Source organism: Macaca mulatta, chromosome 1 (genome assembly GCF_049350105.2).
Source record: "Macaca mulatta isolate MMU2019108-1 chromosome 1, T2T-MMU8v2.0, whole genome shotgun sequence".
In the NCBI taxonomy this organism is placed as follows: domain Eukaryota; kingdom Metazoa; phylum Chordata; class Mammalia; order Primates; family Cercopithecidae; genus Macaca; species Macaca mulatta.
In genome coordinates this window covers 9,125,053-9,152,085 of record NC_133406.1, presented here as the reverse complement: position 1 = coordinate 9,152,085, position 27,033 = coordinate 9,125,053, and the positions used below count along the sequence as shown (strand labels likewise).

Sequence of the window (27,033 nt, the reverse complement as noted above, 5' to 3'; positions counted from 1 at the left end):
TCACATCATTGCCTCTTCCAGGAGCCCCTCAGCTGACAGCCAGCCCCCTGCCCTGTCCTTGTTTCTAGGCACTGCTCAAATGCCATCCCCCTGGAGTGGAGGAGCTGACCTCTTCACCTGAACACATTATTGAGCTGTCACTTGTCCCCATCAGACTGGCAGGTTTGCATGTCAGGTGACGACCAGCACTGGTGAGAATGTGGGAAGCAGAGGCCTCAGGAGATGCCCTGGGAGAGTTGTTTAGGGATACGCCTCTCTTGAGCTGGCAGCGTCTATCAAAGCTCTAAACCGCTGCCTCTGTAGCCAGCAGTGATAACCCTGGGACTTCATCCCATAGACATTGGTGCACCTTGTTTCAAGATTTATTGTTAAGACTCTTCATCACATCACAGGTTGAAATAACAAGGAATTGGAAACATCATTAACATCCACATAGAGAGGATGGGTGAAGAAAATTGGGTCCGTGTAACCAGGGAATGCCAAGCAGCTGCTGAGGTGGGCATGGTGGGTCTCTGTGCCCACATGGGAAAGACTGCAAGGAAATTGATGTGAAAAAGTGCAGCATTGAGGATCTTATTTTTTTTAAAAATAAAATATACCGTGTAAACATACAGGCACACATATATGTAAATGAATGTGCATATGAGGCAGTGAGACAGACTGACGGGGAAGGAGAGAGACAGTGAGAGACAGAGCCTGAGAGAGGTGGCCAAACCATTTACTGATCATCAGATTTGGTAGTGGGACATTGAAAATATTTTATTTTCTCCTTTAAGTAAAACTTAAATATTTTAGAATGTTCGTCTTATCTTTATAATTATGGAAAGTTCACATCATATTAAATACTATCCATTTAACATTCGCTATTAAATAATTCACTATTAAATAAATAAATATTAAATTCACTATTAAATAATTGATGTATATCACCTAGTTTTAATTTTTATAGACATTTTATTACAAAGCCAAAAATATGTAATATATTAATAGTAAAAGAAGGAATTCAACATTAATGAAAAATAAAATAAAAGATCTAGTCCCTCCACCCAGACACAGTGCCCTCCCCACGAGATGCTCCTCCTCCTGTCCTGGCCCTCCTTGTGTAGCCCGTGCGCCTCTGTGATCTCCTGTCCCCACAGGTGGACACTGCCCAGACATTCTCTAGCCCTTGTGCATTTTCAGTGGCCCTGTGTCACATCTTACTCAGCACCTTCTGCTGTTGGACGTTGGGCCATTTTTCCTTTTTCACTCTCATTGAAGGGAACACCTGCATCCATAAGTCTCCATTTTTTCAAAGATGGTACTCTAGAAGTGAAAATTCTGGATCACAAATAGAAATGTAGACACATTTTCAAGGCGTTGGCTGCAGTTTCCAAGATGTGAGTCTCTCTATCAGGGTGGAGGCTTGCTGAGGAAAGCAAGGGCTGCAGAGATCCTGGGGCTGAGACCTGAGGGAACAAAGGGAGGTAGACAAGCCAGCAGTGGAGTCCACCAGGGTGCCTGAAATGAACCAGGGAGCCCAGAAAGCCCTGCTGAGCCCCTTCTGCTCCATAACTCAGCTTCTGAGCAAAGCAGTCCGGCACTGCCATCCAGGAGAGAAGAAGGGGCAGGTCTGGCCACCCTGCCTATTTGGTCTCCCTCCAAGCCCAGTGCTCCTTTCTCTCACTCAGGAAAGCACTTGTAAGGGGAGGTCAGTGAATTATAGACACCACGGTGAATGTGTAGGAGGCAGATGACATTCTCATCTGTAATAGCAGCACCACTCTAGCTTGTGTGAACAGGAGAGAACTTTTCAAAGCTCACAAGGTGCTTGTGCAAGCTTCAGAATGGTCCGAGTATCCGGTCAGCAGATTTGGAGCTGGACACAGCTGAAAACACCAACCCACACAGGATCCTCCAGCAATGACCGACATCTCTACCCCTGCACCAGCCACCAGCCCTGGTATCCTTCATATTCAGCTTCAGTGGGGAAGGGGGCTCTGCCTCTCACCAAAGACCCAACATGCTGTCTGCGTACCTGGAGCTCCTGTATACTGTGGAAGACAGACACAAAAGGGGTGGTTAGCATGGATAATGGGAACCAGGAGGCTGCTACTTTATTAATTAGAAGTCAGTTCTTCAAAGAAGTTATGGAGAAAAAAAGCATGCTTGGCAACTCATTTTGAAAATAAATAAAATTATGAAATATAAATGAATCTTATATTTAACAAAGTATGATTATAATAGTAACTATGCACTGTCTCCCAGAACCAACAAAGAACCAATCCAGTGTTGATTGGGTATTTGTGCCACAAATTTTCTAACCAAATTATAGCATTTTGGCCAAAATCTTCTGAAGCCTTGGTAATTTTTCTAAAGGTCTCTTTAATCCTGGGATACTTAAATGGTGCTCATGGAAACCTCTTCGCAGTTTCCATGAATTTCCTTAGTGACTGTCTCTTCTTTAACTGTTACCTGATCTAACCCATCTTACTTACCCAAAATCTTACTTGTTAGTTTTAATAGAGATCAGTTGTCATTCTTGTCTTTATTTCTTTGTGAAAATCTTTTATCTGGTTGGTTTTCAGATTTTCTTCTATCACCAGTTTTCAGAAATGTAACTGGTGTGCTTTGGTGTCATTTCCTGAAGCTTCTTGTGCTTGCAGTTTCTTGTGCATTGAGTTTTCCTGTTTTGTAATTTTTGACATGTAGAAAATTTTGAGGTTGGGTGTAGTGTCTCACTCACATAATCCCAGCCTTTGGGAGGCCGAGGTGGGCAGATTGCTTGAGCCCAGGAATTTGAGACCTTCCTGCGGAGTAGGCAAGATCTCGTCTCTACAAAAAATACAAATATTAGCTGGGCGTGGTGGTGTGCCCCTGTGATCCCAGCTACTTGGGAGGCTGAGGTGGGAAAATTGCCTGAGCCTGGGAGGTTGAGGATGTGGTGAGCCATGATTGTGTCACTGCACTCCAGCCCGAGTAACAAACGGAGACCTTGTCGAAAGAAGGAAGGAAGGAAGGAAGAGAAAGAAAGAAAGAAAGAAAGAAAGAAAGAAAGAAAGAAAGAAAGAAAGAAAGAAAGAAAGAAAGAAAGAGAGAGAGAGAGAGAGAGAGAGAAGGAAGGAAGGAAGGAAGGAAGGAAGGAAGGAAGGAAGGAAGGAGGGAGGGAGGGAGGGAGGGAAGGAGGGAGGGAAGGAAGAGATAGAGAGAGAAGGAAAGAAAAAGAAAGAAAGAAAGAAAGAAAGAAAGAAAGAAAGAAAGAAAGAAAGAAAGAAAAAGAAAGAAAGAGAAAGAAAAAAATGTGGCCCTCAAATTGTAAATTTTTTTAACTCTATCTTTACCATCTCCTTCAGGGACTCTAATTGCAACTACAAAAGACCCTTGAAGTTGTCCCGAGGCTCACTGATGCTCTTTTTGTTTAATAAAACTCTTTTTCCATGTTTTCTATCCACGTTGGATTATTTCTATTGCCCTGTCTTAAAATTTACGAGTATTTTCTTTTGCAGTATAAAATCTGCATTCATCTCATCCAGTGTGTTTTTCATTTCACACCTTGTATTTTTTCTCTCTAGAAGTTTAATTTCTCTCTTTCTTATGTCCTCTATATCTGACTTGGTCAGTGTTTTCACTAGTACATTTCCTCTAGTATAGTGAGCAGAATGAATTGAGATATAATTCTGTTTTAAGTTACTTGTTCGCTAATCTTACCATCTTTGTTAATTATGGGTCAATTTCCATTCAGGGATTTTTTTCTTTAATATGAGTTGTATCTTCTTTCCTTCCTGTCTACCCTCCTTCCTTCATTTTTTCCTTCCTTCATCCTTCCCTCCTCTCCCTTTTTCCTCCTGTCCCTCTCTCTCTCTCTCTCTCTCTTCCTTCCTTCCTTCCTTCTTTCCTTCCCTTCCTTCCTTCCTAGTAAGTTTTTATTGGAAGAAAATAACGGATTTTTATCTTCTTGTGTGCTGGATATTTTTGCATTGCTAGAAATGTTCTTCAGTTTTGCTCTGGGATGTAATTAATTTCAGTTTGATCCTTTTGGATCTTGCTTTTTATTGCATTTGGTGGGATCAAAAGTTTTTCAATCTAGAGTTGTTAATGTTTCCCACCCTGGAGACATCATCCTTCTCAGTCCTTTAGCAGATGCTCTACGAATTATAATGTTTTTCACTTTTACCTTTGGGAACAGGCACTATTTCCAGCCCTGTATGAGCTCCAAGGATAATTCCCTTTAATTCTTTTTGGTGATTATTTCTCCACACTTGAGTAGTTTCATCACATGCAGAACTGATCTGAACATGCTAGGGGATTCTCTGCAGATATCTGGGCTCTCTCTCTGTCAATCTTCTCCTCTCTGGCACAGCTCTGTCCTGGAAAATATAACTGCCTTGTCCGCTGCGGGTTCCCAGATTCATCTCCACAACTCTGCAAGATTCTGGGCACTGCCCACGTTCCCCTTTCTGCACCACAGTCTGTAAACTTTCCCTAGTAGTAAATCGGGGCAAACATCTGGCTTTTCAGTTTATTTCTCGTCTTTGAAGGATCACTGTCCCTTGTTGCTTAATGTTCATTGTCTAGCAAACAGCTGCTTCATATATTTTGTATGTTTTATACATTTTGTTTTTTAGTTATTTTAGGCAGGAAAGTAAATTGAATCCATTTTATTCCATCTTAGTTGTATATTGAAGTGTATCCTGACATACTCTTATGAAAAAATATGAGAATATGAAGTTTTAAAAATCTCCATTGAGATCATCTGAATTTTATCCATACTCCTCCTATACCCATTATGTAGTTTTTCTGTTTTCCCTTGTGGTTAGTATTAACCACTTCAAGTAGCACCACAACGATTCAGCTGTTTCCCTGTAATGAATACCATGAAATGATTAGGAGGCAGATTCAACTTCCAATGCAAGAGAATTACTTTTGCATATGGTTTTAAGGATTCCTTTATTTGTATCTAAAACACTACTACAAGCAAAGCTCAGAGTTACAGGAAGGAGAAGTAAAATTCTTAAATATTATATTATTATATGTGAGTGTGAGAGGTATCTTTTGGTTTTTAGACCCTTGTCTTCTGACCAAGAGGTACCTCTTTGTCTTAGACCTATGTGTAGTAATGCCACATAGCATCACGTATCTAAGAGATACGCAGCACTATGCAGGACAAATCCCAACCATAGAAGATGTTGTTTGACTTTTTCCTGAGTCTTCAAATAACCTCCCCACATTTTCATAAAGGGGAAGAAGTTGAGGGGATGTCTCAGCATGTACTAGACCTTTGGATTCCCAGAAACGTTCCTGAAGTGTCTGTGTGAGATTAGCTGATACAAGTCTCACTGTTCATTGGCCAGGACAGAGACTTTTGTTGAGTCTGCTGGGGATCCAATGTATTGAATCACTCAAGGTTAATGGCCCTTTAACAACTTTAGCTGGTTAGAACCACTGTACTTGAACACAGTATTCAGTTTTGTACCTCCTTGGCAGGTGCTGCTGTAAGTGGAAAACTTTCCCTACTAGCAGGCTAATTCATAAAAGGGAAATTATCTCCTAGCTGCTAATTCTTGGGTTATTTTCCTCTCCGCTTTGGAAGTTTAGATGTTAATAGCTGGGGTATTAGAGATTGTGAAGTCAAAGGGGTTAGTCTACCAGATAAATCAGTTTTAGGTCAATTTTGCCTGTCTCTCTCCTAATCTTTCTTTGTCCCAAACAATTGCATACACGTGGGAGATTATGTTGTTATAGAAAATGTTTGTTGAAACATATTCATTGTAAATACACCTACACAACAGTGGTATTTCATGTAACAAGAAAATAACAGGATAACAAAAAAACTGTTTTTATAATGAAATTTATTGAATTACAGTTGATATTCCAAATGAAACTTTCTCCAAAAGAATACAATATATTCAAAGTGAAATCCTAGACAAGTATAATATTTAGGAAGTATGTATTCTGCCAAAGTGTTTAGATTTATTATATTGTCATTAATTATTTTCTTTTAGTTTCTTGCCTTTCCTAAATAAAATCCCAATGAACTGGTCATTTTAAAATTGAAGCAATATTTCAGCTGCTAAAACTGATATATTGAGTTTTCTTTAATAAATCCATCTTATTATATAAATCTCTGCCCAGTTTCATTATATTAGGTAAACCCATTTGCTTTTCTTGTAAATAACAAAGGAGATATAAAACATCTTTAGAGATTAAAGTTATCTCCGTTTGCTTTAATGTTTAATGTGAAATGTAAATGTACCATGGCCTAGGCATAGAGTTAGAAAACATTATATGCTTATCATTCTTATTATATACATTCTACTACTCATATCTAACTACAGTTTGGTATACTATATACTGTTTTCCAGATGTGAAAGACAATATTTTCCTTGATTTTTTATTATTGTGAATGCTAAAAAAATCAAGGAATTTTCAGATTATTGGTGTGATTATAAAAAATTTTAAAGAATTTTCATCCTACATTGGCCTAGGCCCTTGTTGTAATTGAAGTTCTATAACTGAAGTTCTAATGATTGATATTTAAGATTGTCACTGTTGTATTAATTTAAGACTAAATTTTGAACATAGGACTGTCAAATACAGGTGGGAATGAACAGTTTATAACCAATTAAGGCTTTTGTTTTACACAGAACTCAACTTCCTAGCCCATTTACCTTTTTGATCACCTTGTATAATGTCCACTCCTTAACACTTAAATATGAAACAGTGTCTAGCTAGATTCAATACTATTCACTAATTTAATTTTATAATCACTTATTAAATAGCATTAATGTATCCATGAGTCTATCAAGGGCTATGGAAGGCACAACACAAATCCTGCTTCCATGTTGCCTTCATATGCATTGGCAAAGCATGATACATACCTGCTGCACAGGCAGAGAAAATAATGCAAAACTAAACAAGTACTATAGAAAACCAGAGTTTAAAAGTTGGTCACCTGGAATGATATTCATGATATATTCTAAAGCCAAACATTAGATTATAAAACATTTATAGTATAATTCCATTTGATTCTAGGTATAACACTATGTATTTACTACATATAGTATTATACATACTACTATATATATATATACACACTAGATATATATATATATATAGTAGAGAGCAAGATGATATATGTATATATGATATGCAAATATATATAATATGTTTGAAATTTAACTGAGGAATGGTGTCTTTTAAGTCCAGACAGTGAATAGCACAAATACAAGGATAATATCTTTATCCTTACTTATCTTACATATCTTTATAATTATTTTTTCCTTGCTGATCTCACTTTTGTGTGGAATCCAAAAGAGTTGAACTCATAGAAAGAGAGAGTAGAAGGGTTGTTACCAGGGTAGAGAGGTGGGGAAATGGGGATATGTTGGTCACAGGGTATAAACATTTGGTTATAAGATTAATGAGTTCTGGAGCCCTATATAGAATGGTGACTATAGTTAATAATACAGTTGACACTTGAGCAACCTGTGTAGGTTCCTTTATATACAGACTTTCCTCTGCCTCTGCTACCCCAGAGATAGCAAGACCAACCCCTCCTCTTACTCCTTCTCCTCAGCCTACTCAATGTCAACACGACAAGGATGAAGACCTTTATAATGACCATTTCCACGTAATCAATGGTTAATATATTTTCTCTTCCTGATGATTTTCTTAGTAACATTTCCTTTTCTCTAGCTTACTTCATTGAAAGAATACAGTACATAATACATATAACTTACAAAATATGTGTTAATCAAACTTTTATGTTATCAGCAAGGCTGATACCTCAATAGTAGGCTATTAGGAGTTAAGTTCTGAGGGAATCAGAAGTTAATATGTAAATTTTGGACTGAACAGTGAGTCAGTGCCCCTTGCCTTTGTGTTGTTCAAGAGTCAAGTATAATGTATTGTACGCTTGAAATTTGCTGAGAATAGATCTTAAGTATCCTCACCACAAACCAAAAAAAAAAGGTAACCATGTGAGCCAATGGATATATTAGTTAGCTTCACTGTGGTAATCATTTCACTGTGTTTATGTATCTCACAATATCACATTGTACACCTGGAATATGTACAATTTTTATTGTCAATTATACCTCAGCAAAACTGAAAAAAGAGTAAACAACATGTCCAAGCCTTTTTTTCTTTGCCAATCTTTGATAGTTTCAGAAATTGATACTGGTATAGCTAAGAAAAATGAATTAATCAGCAGCTGCATGGTGAAGTGTGTGTGCTAATATGTAGGATTCACATCCAAAATTTCCACTGCACAGTGCAGAAGCTGGTAGTAGTACCCTTCAGAATATTCTTATTACTGGACACCAAAAGTGGATGCAAGAGGACAGTACAGAATTATGGGGGTACTTACCCAATTTTTTTTTTGTTTACTTTTATCTGAGGTTTGGGTATCCATGTGCAAGTTTGTTATATAGGTAAACCTGTCTCCTGGGGATTTGTTGCATCAGATTATTTCATCACCAGGTATGAAGCCTAATGCCCAATAGTTGTTATTTCTGCTCCTCTCCCTTCTCTCAACCTCCTCCCTCAAGTAGACCTTAGTGTCTGTTGTTGCCTTGTTTGTATTGATGAGTTCTCAACATTTAGCTCCCACTTACAAGTGAGAACATGCGGTATTTGGTTTTCTGTTCCTGAGTTAGTTTGCTAAGGATAATGGCCTTCATTTATATCCACGTTCCCGCAAAAGCAGTGGTCTCATTCTTTTTATGGCTACATAGTATTGAATGGTTTATGTTTACCGCATTTGCTTTATCTAATCTGTCACTGATGGGCATCTTGGTTGATTCCATGTCTTTGTTGTTGTGAATAATGCTGCAATGAACATTGCATGCATGGGTCTTCACGGTAGAATAATTCATATCCCTCTGGGTATATACCCAGACCCAGCGATCCCATTACTGGGTATATTTATCCAATTTTCAATGTGTAGCTGAAAAGGGGCCTGGAAGAATCTAAAAGAGTGGAATATATAGAATTTACTGTAATGAGTTTACATATTATACTGTCACAGAATGATTAGCAGTTTTATTGTATTACAGATTTCCTGCTGAGATATTTGGTTTTTTCAAAAACTCAACCTCAATTAGTGGAATTCACAGTAGTAGGGTGATACCTGTTGCAGACCAGACATAAGAGGGGCTTGGCTCTTTTTCTGTGGAGTCCCTTAGAGACCACCTACAGACATTCCACAAAAAGCAATTCTTCAGGCAAAAGTTGAAAGAACTACAAATGAAATAGTAAGTCTTCTAGAAAAATATAAAAATGACTGGTCATATTTTCCCCAGGCATCAAAGTTTATGATAGGATGTAGCATGTACATTGAAGGATTAGTACATAATTTACATTTTGAGTCAGACACACACATCTGACCATCAAGACTGGCCTTGCTAACCTTTCCTTTTTCCACAGCTCCACTGACAACTCATTTCCTATGTTTACATTGGAGCTGTGAGAGGAGAATTATATTTTGAAATATAAATTTGCGTCTGCATTGGAATACACACACAAACACATGCACACAGACAGAAACACATGCACACAGAAACACATACATACGTGCATACAGAGAGACACACACACATATGCATGAGTGTGAGAGGGTTAAGAAGAGAGAAAGAGAGAGACAAAGGATGAAGATATGGTAAAGGTATGGGCATATTTTTGGATTACCAGAATCTTTTTGGATTCCAGAGCAAAAATATTCTTGGATTCCAGAATCTTTCTGCCAGGCTTTTACTCTGATTATACCTGGATGTTAGGACAATGCATTATTTCTAGTAATTTGTTTCCTCTTCCTTCATTTTATTTTTAAATAGTTCTACTACAAATATATATTGCTTGTATAGAAATTTCTTCACACTTGAAAGCAGAACTTGGAAAATAAATGTCTCCATAGCATAAAGCTTTTCGAGTCTTGTGCCACTTAGAAAATCAAAGGAATAACTGTTCAAATATTCATTATTTGATATTCAAAATTCATTATTTTGACTTTAAATATATTCTTAAAAGCACCCAACTATATATTTTTCCAAAAGATTTTAGAAAGTCATACACAGCACTGTCTCATTCTATTAACTGTAAGAATTTAAATTTTCACAGTAACAATACAACTAAAATTTATCAGTATTAGATATTCTATTATGTCATGGTATTAAAAGTTTAGATATACAAAGGCCAATAATCAGATTGTGAATTTTGGCTCACCATCATTCATTCATTTAATAAAAAATTATTGAGTACCTACCATGACAATGCAATCAGCAGAGTGGACACTAGAAATACAAGAGTGAACCAGATAAATCTCTGGCCCCATGGAGCTTACAGTCAGGAGCAGAGCTGGTCAGTGACAGAGCAGTTGTCATGCTGGGACCTTACTGCTGTGCTAGGGAAGGTTCCCGGTGCTCTAGGATGAGGTAGGGATAGAAGGTCAGAGAAGACCTAGACATCAACTAACTGTATTACATTATTTCCTTTAAGTGTTCAAGACTTCAGCAATTCACAGGTTCAAATTCAATCATGGATCAGGAGTTGTAATAAAGATTTCTCAAGTCATTCTGGCACCTGGGAACTCATTGTTTATTCAATGAGAGATTATCAGAATAAAATCAAGATTGTGTCATTAAACAAAGGAGTGAACTAAATAGTAAGTTTGTGATATTAATTTACTAATTTGTTTTACAGATTGTAAGTTTACTAATAATGCAACGATTTGTTAGGTGCTTATAGCAACATTACTTAGAAAATCACAATGGCTAAAAACTCCCTGAGAATCTGAGCTGTACTTCTGTAATCGACAGATATATATTGGTTGCTTACTAAGAGCCAGGCAGTGTACAAAGCTTGGGAACACAGAAAACAACATCTCTAGAGTTCTCCACGTTCTGGCTACCAGAGCTCACTCTCTAACCCCTGTCAGCCCACGTTAAGTAGGAGGCATTTAATGATGGTGAATAGACGTGGATCTCAGATAGATGAGATCTGTTACATTAACCATGCATTTTTAAAACTTCTTATCCAGCTAATTTCGTGGGCTCCTATTTTTTCTGGGTTTGGAAATAGGTCTTCTAATGATCACATGCTTCCCAGCTTGAATTCGCAGCCATACTAGTCAGGGACCATATTCAGCATATCCCCTGAGCAGCTGGACACAGGCCTCAACTTGCTGGGCACGGGCACTGACTGATCAGTCCTGGGCACTGATCCATCAGAATGGCCCAGCTGGATGGCAGCCAGGCCACCCTCAGTCCTCTAAGGGTGGGATTCATCACCACCAGGTCTCCGGCTTCCAGTCCGGTCTATTAATTCCATCCACTGATCGATGCAGATATCAGATGCCTGGTACCTCCTTGGGTCTTTGCTTCCTGCTTGACTGTCCTGACATTGCTGAGCCCAGAACCCTTCCTCCAGCTCTGTCTGCTTGGGCTCATGTTACTTCATTCTTTCCACAGCCTGCTCTGGTAGCCTTGGATTCCAGACTCTTTCCCCCAGGGTTTTACTCTAGAATGTGATTTTTCCATCATTAGTCCTTGTTAACCCAAAAACCATCTGTAACAAATCCTTCAGGTTGACCTGGAATCAGAGAAAATTAAGTCAATTCAGCAAGGTAACAAAACAAAAGGTGAAATGAAGAAACCCCAACTCTAGTGCAGGTGAGAGTGAACCCAATGCTGTTGCTTTAAAGAATGGGGTGCATGGCTTTTCCATGTCCCAGGCAGCTGTCTCTGCCACTGTCCACCTGCCCTGCCTTCCACTGACATGCGCTTCCTCATTGTTCTAACACACATTAGTTTGTCCCAGTCCAAGCCAGAGGTAGACAGTAACAACATACAACTGCTTAATCTGGGGAGTTATCTTTCTACAACACTCAGATACACTTGCTTCTAATTCTAGCTCAGCTACTCACTCACTAGCTTTAGAGTTCTTGTGAACTTACTCTCTGAGTCTCAGTGTTCTCATCTGTCAAATAGAGATATAATATCCATGTATTCAAAAAACATGCCTGACATATTGTAAGTGTGCAAAGAATAGGGGCTATTTTTATTAAATAATTCAAAAGCAGTTTTATTAAAGAAAGCCTCTTGGAGACATGACGCCTTAACAGAAAAAAATGAATGTAGGGTGGGGAGGAGGCATGGCGTGTTTGAACAACATTTCACTCTAACCACAAAGCCGCTCTGCCTTTATGCTGTTACCTTGTCATTCTAAACTCTGTGCACACACAAACATATGCCATTAGTTAACAGAGTAAATATAAAAACAAACGAAATTTTAAAACACACAAAAAGCAACTCAAAATTCCTGAACAGATCTGCTAAACATTGTGGATATTTTCTGCGCTCTGTTGAGTAACCGGCTCTAATTAGTTGGCCCTGTGCAGAGTTAGGCAGGCCTCAGTCACTTGCCAAGAAACAAACAGTGATGCCCCAAGATCCACAGGTGCAAAGCCACTACAAGTGTCCTGCCTACCACATTCGGGTGTAAAATATCTGAAAAATTGAGTCACTGGGAGAGTGAGAAGTAACGTAGAGACCTGTAGATGCTGAGGCTTCTTTTGGCCTCTGCCCGCCACACCCCTGCCCCACACCCCTGCCCCACTGCAGGCTTGGTCCTGTCCAGTCCCTGAGCTGGTGAGAATGAAGCCTCGTGTCCACTAGGCCCTTAGCTCTGAGAGAGGGTGTCTGGTTTGGGTTCGATGCTGAAGGCTGCTGTCCATTGCCCAGGGAGCTGCAGGCCCCTCTGTAAACCTGTTATCTGTGTCCAGAGCACCTGAGCCCAGCCCAGAGCTGCTGTTACTGCTTCCTGTCTTCTCCTCTGCACACAGTCACTCCTAAGAAGTGTCACCGTGGTTTTGGAAAGTTGGGGATCGAGATGGTGTTAGGATATATCTCTCAGGAATTCCGAGATGGAGTTTTGTACATCACACATGTTGGATAAAAGTTTTATAAAATGAACTCATGCTTCCTTCCTTCCTTCTCTCCTCCCTTCCTTCCTTCTCTCCTTCCTTCCTTCTCTCCTTCTCTCCTCCCTTCCTTCCTTCTCTCCTTCCTTCTCTCCTTCCATCCTTCCTTCCTTTCTTCTTTCCTTCCTTTCTTCTCTCCTTCTTTCTTTCCTTTTTTCCTTCCTTCCTTCCTTCCTTCCTTCTTTTAGTTTCAATTGAAAGTTTGCAACTGCAACCAAATTGCTGACTGGAGGAATCTAACTTGCTTCATGCCGAGAGTCACTCGTCACAGAGCAGGGGAAAGCCTTCTTTTGATTGAGATTGGCCATCAGACATAAAAAAAGGGTATCAGAGAGGATTTTTAAAACGTGTCTCATGTGAAACCATCACGTACATCCTACACTGAGGCTTACCAAGCTTCTTCAGGAGACAAAACAGCATCTCCCCGGAGGAAAGAAAATCTTCATTTTGTTTTTGTTTTTCTCACGTGAGCACAAGTTGGTTTTTACGGCAAAATATCCTTGGTCTTTGACTTCTGTGGCATTCCATGAGCATCAGAACATAAACTACCCAACACACACAAAAATTGCATGCTCTATTCAGATCAATAGAACAAGACGGAAAATTAACTAAATGCAGAGCTTTCTAGGGCTGGGTGTGGTGGCTCACGCCTATAATCCCAGCACTTTAGGAGGCTGGGGCAGGCAGATCACCTGAGATCAGGAGTTCAAGACCAGCCTGGCCAACATGGTGAAACCCTGTTTCTACTAAAAATACAAAAAGTATCCGTGCATGGTGGTGGGCACCTATAATCACAGCTACTCGGGAGGCTGAGGTGGGAGAATCACTTGAATCTGGGAGACAGAGGTTGCAGTGAGTCGAGATCACACCACTGCACTCCAGCCTGGGTGACAGAGCAAGACTCCGTCTTAATTTAAAAATACTAACAGTAATAATTCACCATAATATGCAGAGTTAAACAAGAGGCAAACCTGAATAAACAGTTTCTATGTACACCCAGGTCATAGGATAGAATTCATGTTGAATATTCCAGCATTTCTTAACAGACAGGAATTTGTTCTCACTGTTTTACTGTGCTGTCTGTGGGCATATTGTCTATATGATTAGCATGTGAAAAACCAAAAAGCAGCAAGTCCTACTCGTCTTTTCATTGTTTTACTTAGAAAATTGGTTATATTAGGGAGTAAATAATATCTCCAGGATTCCATTTGTAGCCAATTCTAGTCTCTTTTATCAGTAATTCACTTTGCCTTTCAGTCAGTTGTTCATGGAGAAAATATATAAATTACTTATTCTACAAGTAAACATCAACACATACAATGGGATACCACTCATCCTTTAAAAGAAATGAGATCTACTACATGGATGAACTTTAACAACATTATGCTAAATGTAATAAGCCAGGCAGAAATGTACAAATATTGTGTGATTCCATATGTATGAGGAACTTAGAATAGGCAAAGTCAGAAACAGAAAGTTAGTTAGATTCCTACGGGATGAGTGTTAGGGGGATTGCAGAGTTATTGTTTAATGGACAACAAGTTTTGGTTTGGTACAATAACAAATTTCTGGAAATGAATAATGTGAATAGATCTACTATCACTGAGTCGTATACTTCAAGTCGTTAGTATGGTAAATTTAGTGTTATTATCTTTTATCACAATTTTTAAATGGCCCAAATAAGTACAAATCAACATAACATTATTTATTTGCTTACTAGCTGGGAAACCATATATTAAATTTCTTTATAAAAAAGCTCAAATGTGAAATGTTTTTGTCCAAAACAAATGTATGTCCAAAAAATAGATCAAAGTAACTCTGGAAACCCTTCAGACATTAGGAATAAGATAGCTGGGAAAGAAAGAGTGAAGGCCAGCTCTGATCGCCAGACAGAACTGTGGGCCCTGAGCAGACTATCACTGACACGTCCTCAATAATTCCACCACAGGATAGATATTCAGCAACCACTTGGCTTTGCTTTCAATTAAAAGATTACCTTTTCATTTAATTTAAACAGTTGAAATTCCAGGGGATCACTTGCTGATTGCTATGATTTAAAAAATAGATATATTTGAGTTTTAACTTGGCTTGTAATTTTATAGGAAGAGTGTGAAAGTGTAAAGGACGAGAGAAAGTGTCACCTTTTCTTTTCGCAAGAGAAAGCGTGACTTCAAGATTGGCAAAGACATAAAATATGGAAACCTTATGAGATGCATCTGGGTGGGCTGGTGCTGGCAACGCTATCCCTAGAAATACCCAAGAGAAAGAAAAGCTAATGTATATGTCAAAACCATTTACATAGATGTTCAAAGAGGTATTATTCATGATAGCCAAAAAACCCCAGAACCAATCCAAACATCTACCTACTGATGAACAAATAAACGAAGGTAGCATATCTGTACAATGAAATATTCTTCAGCATTTAAAAAGTAATGAGGTACTGACACATGCTATACCATTGATGACATATATACATAATGTGATTCAGAAGAAGGAAATCCAGCTATTTGTGGCAGCATGGATGAACATAAAGGACATTTTGCTAAATTAAATAAGACCAGAGAGACAAATACTGCATATTCTCACTGACACAGGGAATCTAAAGACGTCTAACTCAAAGAAACAGAGAGTAGAAGGGAGGTTGCGAGGGGCTGAGGAATGGGAAATTGGGGGATATAGCCGAAGGGCACAAACTTTCCAGTGTAAGACGAATAAGTTTTGGAGATCAAATACACAGTACAGTAACTATACTTAACAATAATACTAACACTGTATAGTTATGGTAACTATACAGTTATACTCAAAATTTGCTGAGAGAGTAGATCTTAAATGTTCTCAACACACACACACACACACCCCAAGTAACTATATAAGGCGATGGATATGTTAATTAGCTTAATTATGATCATCATTTCATTATATATATATCAAAGCATCAGATTGTACATATTAAATATATACAATTTTTATTTGTCAAAAAATTGTGAAAGATCAATATTAATGCCATGATTTTTTCAGTTACTGCAGCAAAAGTGGAGAAGAGCAGTTTTAGAATTCTGCAATTCTGCACTTCATGTTGTACTCACGTAATTTATTTATGTTCCTTTTCCAGAAGATCAGGTCTTTCTGTGCTTCATAAATCACTAGGCATGCTCATTTCTCTGAAAAGCTTATATTTTAGGCAATCTTATAGTTAAATAAATTGTTTAATGAATAAAACACCACTGATGTATAGCCATACCAAGCTTTACGCATTCACATAGTTATTGTTTTATAAGTAAAATCCTGTTGTTAAACTTTAGTTCCACAAAATCTAATATTCTGAAAGACCTACCTTCTAACAGCAACATGAACCTCTCCAACATGTATAAATCTCATACTTGGAGCTGACCAAGAGGAAAGACAGCCTCAGAGACCGTCTGGGTTCGGCCATTCCCGCAGTGGATGAAGGTCTTCTGAAGTCTCTGCTGGTGTGTGTGGAGCAGCAGAGCTGGCTTCCTGCCTCCAATTAACTGGTAAATAATATTACAATCTGGGCTGCTCTGAGCCCAAATCAGATGATTTTAGAGTGCTGCTTCTCACAGAGAATACAGAAAGCTAATCAGAATGGTCAGCATAATTCTTCCCTGCTCAGTGTCAGAAAAGGAGACATCTATTTCAAGTTACTCTGCTCAAGAAATTTTAACATGATTTACCAGAAACAAAGGTGAACCTACAACCAGTAGTAAGAAAATCTCAAGACATTATCACATTGCTCAGTATAGTTCAGTTCTGTTTAGATTTATTGAGCTCTTACTATTTAAAAAACATGGACATGGAATCTGGAGATACTAAGTGGAATAAGACCCTGTGTACTCTCTCAAGGCCAGGGCAAGGATTGGTGACATTGGGTGAGACACAACATTTCCCTGGGTTCTGGCTGCCTCATTTATGAAAAGCAACAATTTGAGTAGTTGAGTTCTAAAGTTCCATTTGTGTTAAAAGGAATTTTTACCAACAAGCAAAAAACTTTCTTTTTCTAGAAATCCTTAGATAGCAGAGTAGGTTTTATCTTAAGATCCATGTTTTTAAATGACAGCGTCATGAACATAAAAGAAGGGAATATATCTGGCCGCAGTATTTAAATTACTCTTTGTTATTGGTATCAGAATATTGCAGTTTCTATTTTATGTCATCAAGTTTTCTTATTCCAAGAAGCAAGGCAAATAAACCCACAATTTTCTACTAATTTTTCAGAAGTTGGGAATTATTTTCTAGTAAGAGAGCATGAAACCACTTTTCTTACTTACACATCTGTAGACATCTGAACTCCCATGCCAAGAGGGGATGCCAGAAGAGGTGAGGTGAGGGGGTAACTTTGGTTAGTGAGGGCTCCCAGGGTCAGCATGCTGGGGGGTCTTCTAACTGGAGTTGGGATAATGCTACAATCCAAGTCAAGTGCAGAACCAGAAACAACATGACAGCAGGTGAGCCAGAGAAGGGAGATCCAATGGGTTCCCAGAGAAGGGAGATCCAGAGAAGGGAGATCCAAGGGAGATCAGAGGTGACCCCCAAGACCTAGAGTGAAGTAATACAGAGTAGGCCAATGAAGGAAACCAACATAAACAGAGAAGGCAAAGCAAGAGCGTGATTCTAGGAAATACCTGGGACCAGGTAGGTCCAGGCTGGGGGTTGCAGTGGGATTAAAGGACCTGGTAGGTTATCAAGGCACATATTTATGAAGACCTCATATCTGGGCTGTTCTAGGAAAGTCCCAATTTCCAACATCGTAGTATTCTTGTCATATCCTGCAACCCAAGTGCCTTCATTCAGCTGTACTTGGCACCTCTGCTTGGCCAGGTGCTGGGCTAAGAATCTGCGATGTAGTCGGAACCAAGGCGTAGACTCTGCTTTCAGGTTGCCCAGTGTCCTGTGCAGGGGACTAAGGATTATAGCAAGTATGGTAGCAAGCACAACTACTGGGTTATTGTAATAAAACCTAATCTCTCCCTCAAAATTATTATAATCGCTTATCATTACTCTGATCTGATCTTCTTTTAAGAAATAAAGGATTTTGGGGGAGGCCGAGGTGGGTGGATCACCTGAGGTTAGGAGTTCATGACCAGCCTGGCCAACATGGTAAAACCCCGTGTCTACTAAAAATACAAAAATTAGCCTGGCATGGTGGCACATGCTTGTAATCCAAGCTACTCAAGAGGCTGAGGCAGGAGAATCACTTGAACCCAGGAGGCAGAGGTTGCAGTGAGCTAGGATGGTGCCACTGCACTCTAGCCTGGGCAACAGAGTAAGATTCTGTCAAGAAAGAAAGGAAAGAAAGAGAGAAAGAGAGAGAGAGAAAGAAAAAAGAAGAAAGAAAGAAAGAAAGAAAGAAAGAAAGAAAGAAAGAAAGAAAGAAAGAGAAAGAAAGGAAGAAAGAAAGAAAAGAAAGAAAGAAAGAAAGAAAGAAAGAAAGAAAGAAAGAAAGAAAGAAAGAAAGAAAGAAAGAGAGAAAAGGAAGAAAGGAAGGAAGGAAGGAAGGAAGGAAGGAAGGAAGGAAGAAAGAAAGAAAGAAAGAAAGAAAGAAAGAAAGAAAGAAAGAAAGAGAAAGAAAGGAAGGAAGGAAGGAAAAAGAAAGAAGGAAGGAAGGAAGAAAGGAAGGAAGGAAGGAAAGAAAGAAAGAAAGAAAGAGAGAGAGAAAGAAAGAAGAGGAGGAGGAGGAGGAAGGGAGGGAGGGAGGCAGGATTTTTGCAAAGTTCGCACACAGACACTGAGTTCTTTGGGGATAGCAGACAATGTATACTAGACCTTGCCTATGCTAACCATGAGATGTCCACTTTGACACACTTGTGGCTGAGACCTCCTGCCGATCACCTGCCGATCAATGTCTATCACATTATAGACAGATGCACTGTCTATAATAGAGGAGGGAGAGATGAATCTGGACGCAAATCCTGAGGTTGGACAGATAATTTTACGAGTTTGCACTCATCACAAGGTGTATCTCCCAGTTACTGGATTGTCTTATATTTGTTTCTTGTGTGGAATTTTCACTGGCTTCCCATTTAAATTGAAAAATAAAAGCAAATAAATATTTATTTACTAATTCTCTAGAATTAGGCCCATGGCCTGGGCTTGCAGGGTGTGCAGCTGAGCAGTGCTGGGAGGGCAGCAGAGGGGGCAACAGCACCGCCAGATCCAGGTCCGGGCACCAAACTGAGCACGACGCCAGGAAGTCCAGGACAAGCCTGGATTGGACACAGTGAATGGATATCAAACCTGGGGCATGCCAAGGAAATATTTTCAAAGTTGGAAAAGTATGTTGATATAGATGCTGGAAAGTATACCATTGGCTTGGGCCAGGCCAAGATGGGCTTCTGCACACATAGAGAAGAGATCAACTCTCTTTGCATGCCTGTGGTTCAGAATCTTGTGGAGAGAAATGACCTTTCCTATGATTGCATTGGGCAAATGGAAGGTGGAAGAGAGACAATCATCGACAAATCAGTCAGTGAAGTCTAATTTGATGTAGCTGTTTGAGGATCCTGGGGATATAGATGTAGAGGGAACCGACACAACTCATGCATTCTATGGAGTCCCAGCTGCTGTCTTCAGTGTTGCTAACTGGATTAAGTCCAGCTCCTGGGATGGACAGTTTGCCCTGGAGGTTGGAGGAGATATTGCTGTATATCTCACAGGAAATGTTAGACTGACAGGTGGAGTTGGAGCGGTAGCTCTGCTAATTAGGTCAAATGCAACTTTAATTTTTGAACGAGGGCTTCGTGGGACACATATGCAATGTGCCTATGACTTTTATGAGCCTGATATGCTCTCTGAATGTCCTATAGTAGATGGAAAACCCTCCATACTGTGCTGCTTCAGTGTGTTAGACCACTGCTATTCTGTCGACTGCAAAAAGACCCATGCCTAGTTGCAGAAAGAAGGAAATGATCAAGATTTTACCTTGAATAATTTTGGCATCTTGATCCTTCACTCACCATATTGTAAACTGGTCTCGGACGTTGCGGAATGACTTCCTTAATGATCAGAACAGAGATAAAAACAGTGTTTAGAATGGCCTGGAAGCCTGTGGGAATGTTAAATTAGAAGACATCTATTTTGATACAAACGTGGAGATGGCATTTACGAAGGATAGTTCTGAACTCTTCCATCAGAAAGCAAAGGCATCTTTGCTATATCCAATGAAACAGAAACACGTACACATGGTCAGTATATGGTTCCTCACAACTGTCCCAGCGCAGTACTCACCTCAGCAACGATCAGGGAAGAGACTGGAGTGTTCTTGTGTGGTTCTGGTTCAGCCGCCACCCTGTACTCTCTTAAAGTTACACAAGATGCCTCACCACGGTCTGCTATTGATAAAATAACAGCAAGCTTATGGGATCTTAAATCAAGGTGTAGCTCAAGAACTTGTGTGGTACCAGATGTCTTTGTTGAAAACGTGAAACTCAAAGAGGACACCCATCATTTGGTCAACTCTGTTCCCCGGGGCCCAAGAGATTCACTCTTTGAAGAAACATGGTACTTAGCTAGGGTAGGTGAAAAGCACAGAAGAACTTATGCTCCGTGTCCTTCTCCAAGTGATGACACTTGGGATGAAGGAGTCAGACTTGTGCATTCAAACACAGTAACTGATCATATTCCAAGACCTGCTAAGACAGTGCCAAGACTCCCTGCCACGGCAGCAGAAATGGGAGGAGCTCTCATTAGTAACGGGGAACATCAAGATATTCTGTGAGGTGCAAGGCTTCGGTGTGAGGGTGGGGATGGGATTACATGTTGCTCAAATTTTTATGTGACTGACATGGAGCCTGGATGACCATCGTGTACTTGGGAAAGTCTCTTTTACTCAGTTTGCTGGGATGTTTCCTATTGTGGTCTGGCCAATGCCAAGTGCACTTGAGTGATATTAAGGGCTTTGTAAAACTGCAGACCTCTCTGGCCATTCGTATACATGAAGTTTAGTTTTCACCCATGGTATAATGAACCCTGTACTTCTGTCAGAAAGTAGAGGTACTAACCTTCAATTAAATTTTTTTAAAACGGGTAAGAATTTTGTAGTTTGAACAACTAGCTTACTGAAAGTACCTGTGGTTCTTGAAAAACATTTATAGCTTGGGAAATGTGGTCTTAAAACGTGATATGCACAGATTCTTTGACAATGGCAAGACAAGGCCAGCCGTGACAAAAGTTGTTGTAATGACCTCTGAACAGAGAGACACTGACATTGACCAGGCTTCTGGTATAGGAAACATGGTACATTCCAAAGCCGTGAATAAAGCTCTAGGTGGCTCCTGAATCAGTTCATGGCAGGTTATGGTGAGCAACATTGAGATGTTAACGGAGGTGTGGATGAGGACATTCACTGTCGCCATCCTTCTTTGCAACTTATTTTGAACAATGAACGAAACATATTTTTGGTTGTCTTTTTAAAAATTATCAATGGAAAGGAAGGATGGAGCAGGACATTATTCGGTTACTTCTCATGCTTCAGTGTTATAAATTCAACATATCCACTGAAAGCCTAAATTCATGGTGTAAAACGGTTCTATTCATTTTTTCTCTTTCTCCTTTTTTTTTTTCCTTTTGGTATCTTCTGAGTGAAAATGACAAGGTACAACCCAAGTTTTTACATAGTCTAACTAGAAGTATTCCACTTCAAGGTCTGAGAGTTGGATTTATGAAGCATTTTCTTAGACTTTTACCTCTAAAAGAGAACAAAGAAAACCTATCACCCAGGATAGATAAGAAGATTGGTTAGACAGCTTTGTGGTGCTGACAATGAGCCTTATAGACTGTAAAATACGGATAGTTTGAACTAAGGTACAGAACTAAATCTTCTAAACTTTATTTGCTGTAAAATAAATAATTTCTTATCTTAAAGGAAAAAACAAATTCCTAAGTTTTTATAAAATTTTCTCAAGAAGGCTCACTTGCAAACATTTTGAAGTAAACAATGTCAGAGCAGTCATGCACTGCCCTCTGGTGGTCACATGAGAGCATGACACACAAATGCTGCAGGGCTCTGCATTTGGCGTCAGCAAAAGAAGCCAACATTCAAATTTAGATATCGCTATGGGCTTGCAGTTAGATCATATCCAAATTTCGTAAGAATCAATGTTTGGAAGATAACTTCGAGAGGAAGTCATTGTTTCTTCATTTCACATTGTAAAAAGGAGATCTCCTTCCAAGTGTGGTATTTCAGGGAGTATTTATTGAGCACATAGATTCCAGCGCAGAAAATAGAGACCAGGTCACTGTCTCATAGCAGGGTAGGGGGTCGGGGAAAAGGGGCAGCAGTGCTGGGAAATGTTGAGAATGACTGGCCAACATCACAACTATGTATATCTGGCTTAGAGAAAATAGTATATCAAACCAAAGCCCATTGATGGAATCCTTCTGATTACTTAAACAGTGCATTTTATAAAATTTGAGAACTATTACCCAACATATTTGTATGCTTTCATCTAAACTTAGACACGGAGTTTTTCCAAACACAGCATCAACTTACATTCCCAGTTACTTTTCTCACTTAATATGAGCCCTAATCCATGCTATTCAATTGTTTTTGAAAATCTGATTTTCATTGCTGCACAGAACCTTAATATATCTGGTACATAAATTACATGCTTCCATAGCTTCTGCTGCTGTCTCCCTCCACCAAACAAATCTGGTTTATTTCTAAAAGTGGAGCTCAATCACTATCTTCTGCAGGCAGTTTCCCATTCTAGAATAATTCATGGGACTTCTAAGACTTTCACTTTATCCTTCTGTCTCTTAGGATAGCAGGCACTCCATACCATGTCTTATCTCCCTCTAAATACTGAGAGCTTCTCCAAGGTCAAGATGCTGCTGAATTAGCTCTCTGTCCAGCTCTTAGCACAGTGCTCAGAATACAGCAGACACTCAATAAAAATTGGAGAAACACAATAAATCCAAACAAGTTATTTACTGTTGCAGAGAACTCTAGTCGTCTGTCAAAGTCCATTCTCCCCTTCTCTACACACACAGTTGGACTACATTTCCCAGGCTCCCTTGTATTATGCGTGGTCACATGACCAGTTCTTGCCGAAGGAAGAGGCGTGGGATTAATGTGAGCCACTGCCAGTACAGGCCCGTAAAATCCTGCTGCGGACATTTCTTCGTGCTCTTTCTTCTTCTGTGGATGGATGCAAGTAGGGAGGAAGCCCCAGATATCAAAGTCAAAATAAAATATGTTGGTGAATCTGTAAATTTAAATGTTTTATTTGGGAAAGCACAAATTGCAGTTCAGGGAATACACATAGTACAAGTGGTCTTCAGAATGTCCAAGAACAAAGAGAAGATTGGAGGTTTTATAAAAAGAGCTATGTTATGTTTCGTTTTGAAAATAAGGTCATCAGCATGAATAAAATTTTAGAGAATTGGCATCCTCTAATTGGTGAGTGGTGGTGGTGGGTAAAACTAGCCTTAGCTTCCTGGCAGGTCATCGTAGAAACTAATAGAAAACTGGTTTCAGGTTACAGCAGGCAGTTTCAGCTGCTGGGCTTGCAGAGAATTACATTCTCAGAACAATGTTATATTCCCTGAGTGCTTTTTCCCTCTGGTCTCTGGACTCTTGTTTTAGCTGGGTCTGACAAGAATGACCCAATTTACATGATCACCATTCACAGGAATGGTGAATGCACAAGAAGGAAACACCCTGGGTTCCTGGATGACCACAGGGAGGAAAGTTGCCTCTCCAACCTGGGCACCCATCTAGCAATGCCGGGGGGTTGCAACATACAGTGTTATACCACTGAAATTGTTTATTCAATGTAACCTCATTAATACAGCTGCTTACAAATTCGATCACAGGATAACTTACATAATCATCTCTGTGTCACATTTAAAATGACAGAAGTCCATCAGGCCTTGCCAATGCTGCTCTTCCATTGACCCTGCTGTTCTGACCCAGCCACTTTACCTCAGAGAACTTCCATCCCTCATAATGTTTTAAATCTCTGCTCAATAAACACTGACATCAGAATTATACTAATATTTTAAAAGTTTTGTTGAGAAGCAACTTTAAGAGTAAACTTCAACAGTAAATTTTAATTATTTAATGCTTTTTAAATATAGCACATGATATGGTTTGCCTGTGTCCCCACCAAAATCTCATCTTAAATTCCCATGTGTTATGGGAGGGACCTGGTAGGAGGTAATTGGATCATGGGGGGCAGGTCTTTCCTGTGCTGTTCTTGTGATAGTGAATAAGTCTCATGAGATCTGATGGTATTATAAGGGGGAGTTTCCTTGCACAAGCTCTCTCTTTGCCTGCCACCATCCACGTAAGATGTGACTTGCTCTTCCTTGCCTTCCACCATGACTGTGAGGCCTCCCCAGCCATGTGGAACTGTAAGTCCATTAAACCTTTCTTTTATAAATTGCCCATTCTCATGTGTGCCTTTACCAGCAGTGGGAAAACAGACTAATACCGTAATCAGTATCAGTAGAGTATCAGTAGAGTGACGCACTGCTGAAAAGATACCCAAAAATGTGGAAGTGACTTTGGAACTGGGTAACAGACAGGGGTTGGAACAGTTTGGAGGGCTCAAAAGAAGGCAGGAAAATGTGGGAAAGTTTGGAACTCCCTAGAGACTTGTTGAATGGCTTTGCCCAAAATGCTGATAATGATATGGACAATGAAATCTAGGCTGAGGTGGTCTCAGATGGAGATGAGGAACTTGTTGGGACCTGGAGCAAAGGTTACTCTTGTTATGTTTTAGCAAAGAGACTGGCAGTATTTTTCCCCGGCCCTAGAGATTTGTGGAACTTTGAACTTGAGAGAGATGATTTAGGGTATCTGGCAGAAGAAATTTCTAAGCAGCAAAGCATTCAAGAGGTGACTTGGGTGCTGTTTAAGGCATTCAGCTTTAAAAGGAAAATAGAGCATAAAAATTTTGGAAAATTTGCAGCCTCACAATGTGATAGAAAACAAAAGCTCATTTTCTGAGGAGAAAATCAAGTAGGCTGCAGGAATTTGCATAAGCAATGAGGAGTTGAAGGTGAACCACCAAGACAATGGGGAAAACATCTCCAGGGTATGTCACAGACCTTTGCAGCAGCCTCTTCCATCACAGGCCCAGAGGCTTGGGATGATAAAATGGTTTTGTAGGCAGGCCCCAGGATCCCCCTGTAGTGTGCAGCCTAGGGACTTGGTGCCCTGCATACAGCTGCTCTAGCCATAGCTAAAAGGGGCCAAGGTATAATTCGGGCTGTGGCTTTAGGAGGTGCAAGTGCCAAGTCTTGGCAGCTTCCATGTGATGTTGAGCCTTCCAGTGCACAGAAGGAAGAATTGACATTTGGGAACCTCTGCCTAGATTTCAGAGGATATATGGAAATGCCTGGATCTCTAGGAAGAAGTTTGCCACAGGGACAGGCTCCTCATGGAGAACCTCTGCTAGGGCAGTGCAGAAGGGAAATATGGGGGTCAGATCTCCCACACAGAGTCCCTATTGGGGCACTGCCTAGTGGAGCTGTGAGAAGAAGGCCACTGTCCTCCATACCCCAGAATGGTAGATCCACTGATATCTTGCACCATACACCTGGAAAAGCCATAGACACTCAATGCCAGCCCATGAAAGCATCTGGGAGGAAGGCTGTACCCTGCAAAGCCATAGGGGCAGAGCTGCCCAAGACCGTGGGAACCACCTCTTGCATCAGTGTAACCTGGATGTGAGACATGGAGTCAAAGATCATTTTTTTGGAGCTTTAAGATTTGACTGCCCACTGGATTTTGGACTTGCAGGCAGCCTGTAGCCCCTTTGTTTTGGCCAACTTCTCCCATTTGGAATGGTTGTATTTACCCAATACCTATAACCCCATCATATCTAGGAAGTAACTAACTTGCTTTTGATTTTACAGATTAGGCAGAAAGGACTTGCCTTGTCTCAAATGAGACTTTGGACTGTGGACTTTTGAATTAATGCTGAAATGAGTTAAAACTCTGGGGACTGTTGGGAAGTCACGATTGGTTTTGAAATGTGAGGACGTGAGATTTGGGAGGGGCCAGGGCTGGAATGATATGGTTTGGCTGTGTCCCCACCAAAATCTCATCTTGAATTCCCACGTGTTATGGGAGGAACCTGGTGGGAGGTAATTGAATCATGGGGGCAGGTCTTTCTCATGCTGTTTTTGTGATAGTGAATGAGTCTCACAAGACCTGATGGTTTCATAAAAAGAAGTTTTATTGCACAAGCTCTCTCTTTGCCTGCCTCCATCCACATAAGATGTAACTTGCTCTTCCTTGCCTTCCACCATGATTGTGAGGCCTCCCCAGCCATGTGCAACTGTAAGTCCATTAAACCTCTTTCTTTTGTAAATTGCCCAGTCTTGTGTATGTCTTCATCAGCAGTGTGAAAATTGACTAATACAGCACAGTAAACCAGTTATAATTTATTCATTAAAATTTATTGATTCAGTTTATTTGGAATTTACTGAAAATGTCTGTCTGAAGATCAATTATGTTTTATATAAATAACTTGACTTCTCTTACACATCGTGATTTGCTGACTATAGATTCTGCCTTTTAAGTTGTCCCAAGGAATTATTATTTCTATCTTTTTAGGCACTTTAGGTCAAATAATGTATATCAAATATTTTTAAAAGTATTTATCTCCCACCAATTTTTTGTCAACAGTGATTTTTACCATGGGCAACTTTCACCACTACCAGTTTTATTTTGACCTCCAGTAATATTCACTACGGAGGTCAAAGCATCCCTGGGAACAACACAGTGAGGTGAAAGCATCCTACTTCTTTCATTTACAGAGGTTCAATTCTGTCCCAGTTTAGGAACATACCATTTGCTCAAAAGTCTCCACAATCCTCCACCTCTGCCCACCCATTTAGGCTATAAAAGAGGATTTTCTAAGAGCTCCTCTGGCCACTTGCCAGGAGGTCAAAGGTAGCCCAGGGTGGCCCAAAGCAGGCCAGTCCAATCCAGGCCATGCCTGTGAGCCCATCTGGGCAGCCCCACACCCTCCACCTGAGTGTGGGGGACAGGAAACCTGAGGGGAGGGCCCATCCTGGCAAGAGCATGTTGGTGGTGATTGTAACTC

At 40.0% G+C, this 27,033-nt stretch overlaps 1 pseudogene; it reads left to right on the top strand.

Annotated features, from left to right (window-relative positions):
- The first annotated feature begins 1,505 nt into the window (after positions 1–1,505).
- Positions 1,506–20,690, top strand: LOC100430382 (hydroxymethylglutaryl-CoA synthase, cytoplasmic pseudogene; annotated as a pseudogene).
- The last annotated feature ends 6,343 nt before the right edge of the window (positions 20,691–27,033 follow it).